We start from the raw sequence: 8484 nt of genomic DNA, 5'->3' as shown, positions 1-8484 counted from the left end.
TGAAATTATTTTTATTTGCTAGGTTTAGAGTTTGTTTGCTACCTCCTCAAAGCAAATATTGAATGTGTGTGCACAACAATGCATTATTAATATTTTATTGTGGATTTTTTCACCTTTCTCTCTGTCCCTCTCCTACTTGCACTGGCTCTATCTCAAAATAAATAAATAAACCTAAAAAATATTAAGGAAGTAAATTATTAAGCTGAGAACTAATTTCATAACTGAATATGGGCCTTGATATAGAATAATTTTGGAAAGAAAAAGATTGTCCTTAAATCATATAATAGAGGCTTTTATGGTAGCAATGCTCACAGTAAATAGAATAAAATTACCACCTTTAAAAGTGAAACACTGTCCATGTGGATTGACAAATTAACATTGATCACAATATCTTGAATGACTTCTAGTTTTCAATTTCTGCTTACTCCACACGCCCAATTATAACCTCCCCCTATTTCCTACTCCCCCTATAGTAAAAATTCTCTTTTTTGAAAGCAAATATAACTAAGAGACTACCCTACTAATAATTCATTCAGGTTCCTAAATTTATAATCTCTCAATCGTCTTACAAGGGTAGATGCCGGAGCCTGGCTTCTTTCCCCGGCACTCACTCATTCTACCCTTCATCTGCTTCTGAAAGGTGGGACCATTTGGGGTCTGTACCAATAATACACAAAAATAATAAGAAATAATTGTAATAATAATAATAAGATAACAGTAATAAGAAAAACTAGTATCTGCATATCATTAGATAGCCCAGAGCACTCCCTGACAAATAATCTCATTTGATCATGACTTTATTACTGTGAAGAACCACAGCACGTGTGTTGTCATGGTTAATGTTGTCATTGTTCCCACTACATCTCCCTCTGTTTGACAGTATGCATATAAAGTCTCAACAGGTTCAGGGAGTTTTTCAAGATCACACCCCTCAGTGAGAGTTGGAATGAGAAGTCCAAGTCTCCCTGTGTTCTTTCCACTTACTTCACTATCACCCAGTATCACTCACTACATGGGAAATTAATTTCAAATCTTGAAAGTTGGGGAACTAAGAAAGCAAAGCAATTAAAACTGTGGTGTATGAACCACTTGACCTTACCCTTTGTTTCTCGGGCTTTGTTAACTATTTCAGCAAAGGGGATGAAACTGCTTTGAAGACTTTGCCTTAGGAGTAAAATGTATTTTAATAAAGGTTGGCATTTCAAATCTAGGAATACTCAGAAATAATAAGGACTACTAAAGTATAGGAATTTTTGAGAAAGAAGGCTTTGAATTCCAATTGTAATTACTAATGATAACATTTACATAGTATTTATAAAATTGCTCACTGTGGTCTCAATGCTCTCATGGGTAAAATGTGGTAAGATGGCATCTACTTCATAGACTGTTGTAATTGAATGAGATCATAGATTAAATGAGATCTTGCCCTAAGGTGCTTGGAATACTGTGTGGCATGCAAGGAGCCCATTAATGTTAGCTAGTAGCTCACCATTCTAATGATAGAATAAGAAACTACAGATACTTTCATCTAGGTCTTTAAGGTTTTTTTCTATTATATTTATAGCTGAGATTTAGTTGCTTTTTAACTAACTTGAAAATTCTATATATATACATTGCTATAGACTGAATCTCTGTGTTCCCCCAAAATTCACACACTGAAATCCTAACCCTCAAGATGAGGGTAACTGGAATCGTGGTTTTGGGGAGGTGATTAGGTCATGACGGTGGAGCCTGCATGAATGCGATTAGTGTTCTCATCGAAGAGACCCCAGGGAAATCCTCTGTGCCTTCTAACATGTGAGGACACAGTGATAAGATGTCATCTGTGAAAAATGGGCCCTCACCAAGACAGCAAATCTGCCAGTGTCTTGATCTTGGACTTCCCAGCCCCCAGAGCAGTGAGAACTAAACTTCTGTTTTTATTTACTTATTTATATATTTATTTATTTTTAATGTTTATTTATTTTTGAAAGAGAGAGAGAATGAGTGGGGGAGGGGAAGAGAGAGAGAGGGAGGCACAGAATCCAAAGCAGGTTCTAGGCTCTGAGAGTCCAACTCAGGGCTCAAACCACGAACTGTGAGATCATGACCTGCACTGAAGAGGGAACACTTAATGAACTGAGTCACCAAAGCACCCCTAAACTTCTGTTATTTATAAGCCACTCAATCTCTGGTATTTTTGTTACAGCAGCTTGAATAGACTAAGACATATGTTTGACAATGTGTGTATGTTATCATATTTTATCGATTGTTATTCTAAGATATGTCTTTTAAGAAACTAACCATTAAGATATGATTATGGTAATTTTAAATGTTTATTTATAAACTTTACAGTTTACTAAAAGAAACAGAGAGGTGACTCCCAGTTAAAGTGCTTTTCCTGAACCAAAAATTTTTACCAACAAGATTGTGAAGGTATTTGTTCATAAATGCCAACCTATCAAAAAAAATGAATGCTACGTTAATTAAAAGTAAATTTAATTTAGATAAGGATAGCCCTAAATCCACAGCTCTCAGTCTCCTGTGTGTACATCAGAATCACCTGATTTCTGTAGAGTTTTTTAAATTGAAATGTAGTTGACATACAATCATATTAACTTCAGATATATAACACACTGATTTGACATTTACAGAAGTTATGAAATGGTCATCCACAAGTAGTTGTTACCAACTGTCAGCATACAAAGTTATTACAATATTATTGACTATCCCCCCCAAGTTTTTATAAACATAAAACCCAAGTCCAACACCTGGTGAGTCTGATTCTACTGGTCAAGGGGGAGCCCAAGAATTGAAAACTTTTAAAGCCTTGTCAGGCTATAGGGATGTATACCCAAGATTAAGAACCATGGACCAAAATTAGATTTCCAAGTTCCTGATTTGCTAATAGGAATAAAAATTTTGTTTCTGAAATGTTTTTCTATTGAACAACACAATTGTTCTCATCAGACTTTAAAAGCCACATTTAAACAAATCAAGCCATATTTTGATCCAAGGAATAGTACTCAAAAAGCTTTGAAGATGACATTTGAATAAACAATCTAGTCTTGTATAACCACAGCGGGATGTTAATGAAGAAATAGTACTAGAAAACACAGCTGATCTAGAGAAAAGTGAAGCTCTAGGAAAGAACATGATTTGTTCAAGGGAATAAAGCTATGACAGACTCTGGTATCCAACCTGTTTCTTCTAATTCTGCCACACTTCTATTATAAGTTTAACAGTTTCTCTTATGTATGCAAGAACTTTTTCTTTTATAATGTCACATTTTGAATAACTGTGATCCAAATATCTATTCTATATTATATATGTTGAATATTTTTAAATGTATCTATATAAGTCAAAGCAATTATGCTAAATGGTCAGTGATGTAAGCTAAAATATATCTTTTGCTTCTGATCAGAATATAGTTAACTGACTTCCAAACTTTAATAAAATTTGTATAATGCTAATTTTCTCAAGTTTATTTTATACTATTTGTCTAATATTTTAAGCATACACATATGTGTGTACATATATGTATATATAACACTTATAACACACACACACACATATAACAGCCTGGGCTATGTTCCCAGATAAAAAATGATGGCAATGTGCTAACCTACTAAATTTCACATCATGGGTTTTAGAACCATATTTGCAACAATAACAATAATATATTGAAATAATATAATAATAATAATAATAATTGCAACTTATTGAGTGTTTATCATATACCATGTATTGTATTAAGTGTTTTACATATGCAAGCTTCAAGATAATTACATAAATTTCATAGATGGGTAAACTGAGGTTTAGAGAACTCAAAGTGCTCACAAGTGCAGCCATTTGATGGCAAAGTAAGGATTCCAATGCAGACAAGTTTTGTCTGAAAGCCAATGCTTGATCCACAAATTTATACTGCCTTAAAATAATTACTTTGAGACCATTCAAAGTTTAATTTTGTTGAATGTAAAATTACATTAAAATTTGGGTATAATTTAGGTTGAAAAACTAATTGCTTGAGAAAATACTGATGATAATGATTAAGATTGATAAAACCTAAATATAATAACGTTAAAGAATCTCCTTATTAGCCTGAGTGACAAAGATGATACACGGTTCAGAAGTAAAACACCTGTAACTAAATACTATTATCTGCTCTGTGCCTGAGAGTGAGCACCAGGGAATATAAAATTAGAAAAACAGGCATAGAAGCATAGAGAAAAAAATTTAAATGCAAATAATTCAGATGATTGTAACTGGAATACAAATAAGTTTATTATACATGTTAATGGGTCAACCATCTTTCAATCTGAAAAAAATAAATTATCTGACTAAAGGTAAATCTTAGCAGGAGGGTAGGAAATGCAACAGGATAATAGATGTGCTACATCTAGAAAGAATTGCATCTGTGTGGGGAATGGAACTGAGGCTGTGGGTCTTTGATCTTGTAGGACTACTGGTGGATGCTCAATGATTTTATGATGTGTTTCTTAGAAACTTAAATAATATCACAGAGAACATATGGATTTCAAAGGGAAATGGGAAAACATGTAAAGTGTTGCTATATTTTATTGTTGCTCTAAAAATTATATAGTTGGTTTCCTAGTAGCAATTACATGACTATTTTAAGGTACCTAGAAGTCATGCATATTTTGATAAAGAGTTTGTTTTAATGGAATAAAAGTTGATGGATCTCAAAGCAAGCTAAAGCTTTTATATGTCTGCATAAAGGCTGAGTCTATGTTTGGAAAACAACTGGAAAAAGTCCTAATCTTTTTTTTTGAGGTAATGTCAATGATGATTCAAAATTCATACAAGGTTCCCCACAACCTTACAAAGAAATAGGTTGTGGCTATGATTCAGTGGTCCAGAACTGCTCAAGGACTTCATGTAAATTTTGTGTATCAAAGACCTGGCAGGACTGTCAGCCCTAGAAAAGTGTTCAGATCTAAGTGGTCACAAAACTTCCAGCACATGCTTCTAGGAGGCTGAGGATGTGGAGGGCCTGGCTGCAGACAGAAACGAGAAGGAATTATCTCCCACCAGAAAGATGCACTGGAAGGGTCTGGGGCACTGTGCTGATATTAGAATGATGTCTGAAGAGCTGGTTGCCAAAAAAAGAAGTCGGGTAACTGCATCCTGCCTACCATAGGGATGGAAATTGGGATAACTTAGCTTCTGCAGATCACTGAGCTAGCCCCAATCCACAGATTATTGAGCTAGCCATAATCCTAAGAGAGGACACATACCATAAAACTAGATCAGTAAGAAGGAAAATGCTTTACCACAGAGGTTTTCCCTCCTTCTCTCACTTGGGAACGTGTCTTGAGAAAGAGCTGAGAGATGGGGTTACCTCATTGGAAAATATACACAAGGTAAGCTCTTCTCCATGGATGTGTAAAAGAATTAGAAGTTTCCTGTGAAAGATGGAGTGGGAAGAGCAGAATATGATCCACCTCCAGTGGGAAACTGTCCAATTCAAACCACATGGGGCAGGTTGTGTGGTCTCCTTCCTAGTGGGCGAACTGAGAAAATATAGCTCAGCCAGTAAAAGTCAAGGACCTGGGAAGGCTCAGGCAGTTCTGGCACAATGAGGCAAGAGTCCATGGCATCATAAGGGCAGTGGCACTCACATTGGTGGTGATGCTCAAATGGCAGGCACAATGGCAGAAAGTAGTGCTAGCATCAGCAATAAGTAAAAAAACTGGATCCAGAAAGGATAGCAGAGGTGGCAACAGGGTGGTGACAGGTGGGATGTCTGGCACTTTTATGAAAGTTTCTCCACTGTACAGCTCAGAGAGAATGGCTCCATCACCAACCCCACCCTGGCCCTGGCCACCATTGTCTCTCATGTGGATGGTCTTCTTGCTGCCCCTCCTCTTCAATGTTGACTCAACATAACTGCCAGGGATACCCCTTTTTAGCTTTACTTGAAATAATTTTTGACTCACAAGAACATGGCAAAAATTAGTACAAAGACACTCTGTGTACCCTTCACCCAAATAGTAATACTATAGAGTTCTATGTAACACATGTACAGATGTGTACAAACACCATCACAATCAGGATACAAAACTGTTCCATCACCACAGAGAAACTCCCTGTGCTACTATTTGTAGTCACAGCCTCCCCAACCCTCACCCCTGACAACCACTCATCTGTTCTCCATCTCCATAATTTTGCCATTATAAACATATTACATAAATGGAATTGTATAGAATAAAACCCTTTGAGATTAGCTTTGTTCAGGGTAATGTCCTTGAGCTCCATCCAAGTTGTTTAGGTGGGTTTCATAGGTCTTTCTTTTTAATCTGAAGTAGTATTTCACTGTCTGGATGTGCCAAAGTTTGTTTTTCCAATCACCCATTGAGCAATGAGGGAAATTTGGGCTGTTTCCAGGTTTTGACTTTTACACATAAAGCTGCTCTGAACACTGATGCACAGGATTTTGTGCAAACGTAAGTTCCCATTTCTCTAGGATAAACACTCAGAGGCATGTGATTACAGGGTTATGGGTTACGTGTATATTGAATTTTCCTGGGAACTGCCAAACTATTTTCAGGATCATTTTATTTATTTTTATTTAAAGATAATTTTAAGTGTATTTATTCATATTGAGGGAGAGAGAGAGAAAGCGAGCACAAGCGAGGGAGGGTCAGAGAGAAGGAGAGACAGAATCCCAAGAAGGCTCTGCATCATTAGCACAGAGCTCAATGCAGGGCTTGAACTTACGAAACATGAGATCATAACCTGAGCTGAGATGAAGAGTTGGATGCTTAACCGACTGTGCTACCCAGGATCCCCTTCAGGATCATTTTAAATCAAAGGTCATGTTATGTTACTTCTTTCTCAAAACCAGCTGGTGGCTTCTTGTCTTACTCCAGTTAATGCCAAAGCCCTGACCTGACCTTAAACAAGACGCACCCCCTGGTTAACTCTCTAACCTCACCTCCCATAACGTAACTACTTGCTCATTCTGCTCTGGCCACACTGGCCTCCTCCCTACTCACTCACCAACCAAGCCACTCCCAACTCAGGGCCTTTATAGCTGCTGTACCAGCAGCTCATCCCTTAGAAGTCCTTATGCCTTGCTTCCTCATTTCCAAGGCAGAGTCTTTAAAATCATAGTGCCTCCCCTTCCTGGCTTTATTTTATCCAGAGAGGATACTCCTAAGATTCTGTCCTTAAGCTTTTCTGTGAGTGCCCAATAGAGCTCTTGGACAAAACCCATTAAGAGAGTGTATATTTCCCCAATTTATGCTACCCCTTGAGGACGGAGTTTGAGGAAATGCAAGATCTTGCAGTTGAACATGCTTCTCAATTTTTTTTCTGCAAGGACTGGAATGAAGATCTTTCCAGCTGCCCACATGTCAGAAAGGAAGCCAGGTTCTTCTGTATCCTACAATGTGCTCTTAATGATGCTCTGTGATCACCAGCCCTGTCACCATTTCCTGTCCTTTGCCTTCCCAGGTCCTCATAGGCCCAAGCCTGCCATGATTCCTAAACCAATCATAAAAATGGCAAGATTTAGATCAGAAGACACGGACAGCCTCCCAGACAGACCTGGGAATTTAATTATATTGTCAACCAGACCTTGCAAGGGATGAGCAGTATGTATCCCAGAAGCCTCCCAGTGGTAATTTTTCTAGCTAGTGTGTTGGGACAATTTTTTCCATAATCATCTTGGTTACACTGACCAATAACCAAGGCTCCCACTAGAACTGGAACCCTAGCCACTGGGATAAGATACTGTACCCTACGGAACCTCTACCCCCTACCCTCCAGTCCATGGCTGTTACCCTGCTGTGAAGGAACAGGGTCTTCAGGTATGGCTCAGCCCTGCCTGACTTTGCCCTCTGTGGTCCCCTGGACTCCCTACTGTACTTCACCAGACCGTCGACCTCTGGGACCATAGACTGACTACCTAAATGCACCCATTCTTCGGACACCTCTTCGGATTGCTCAGATACCCATACAGCAGTCAGTGTTACAGCCTCATTTGGTCTGATTCCCTTCTCTCTCCTGTTTATGCCTGAGACCTGTAGGTTTCAAGCTCACTGCATGCTCCACTGAGTAGCATGAATAAGTGAAAATGAGATTCGATTATCAAACACTGCCTTACTCAAGGATTTGTCCTCAAAGGTAGTGGTAGCCTCAGACCTGCTACCACCTCCTGCCATTACTGTAAGCGGGCTACTAGTTTCCATTCACACTAATGTTCATTCGTCAAAATGAAGGGAGGGCATATACATCTTAGAGTACCTGTGGTTCCTATTATGTGTCTTAACTATAATATTAACAGTCTTTGTTACTAGTTTAAATACACAGAAAAAATGTATTTAAAACTGAAACTAGGTATTTGATGGTTTTTCATGCAATCGTGAATGGGATCAGTTTCTTAATTTCTCTTTCGGCTGCTTCGTTTTTGGTATATAAGAATGCAACTGATTTCTGTACATTGATTTTGTACCCTGCGACTTTACTGAATTCATTGAT

The sequence above is a fragment of the Suricata suricatta genome, chromosome 10 (genome assembly GCF_006229205.1).
Source record: "Suricata suricatta isolate VVHF042 chromosome 10, meerkat_22Aug2017_6uvM2_HiC, whole genome shotgun sequence".
Lineage (NCBI taxonomy): Eukaryota > Metazoa > Chordata > Mammalia > Carnivora > Herpestidae > Suricata > Suricata suricatta.
Note: the sequence above shows the minus strand (reverse complement) of the source record.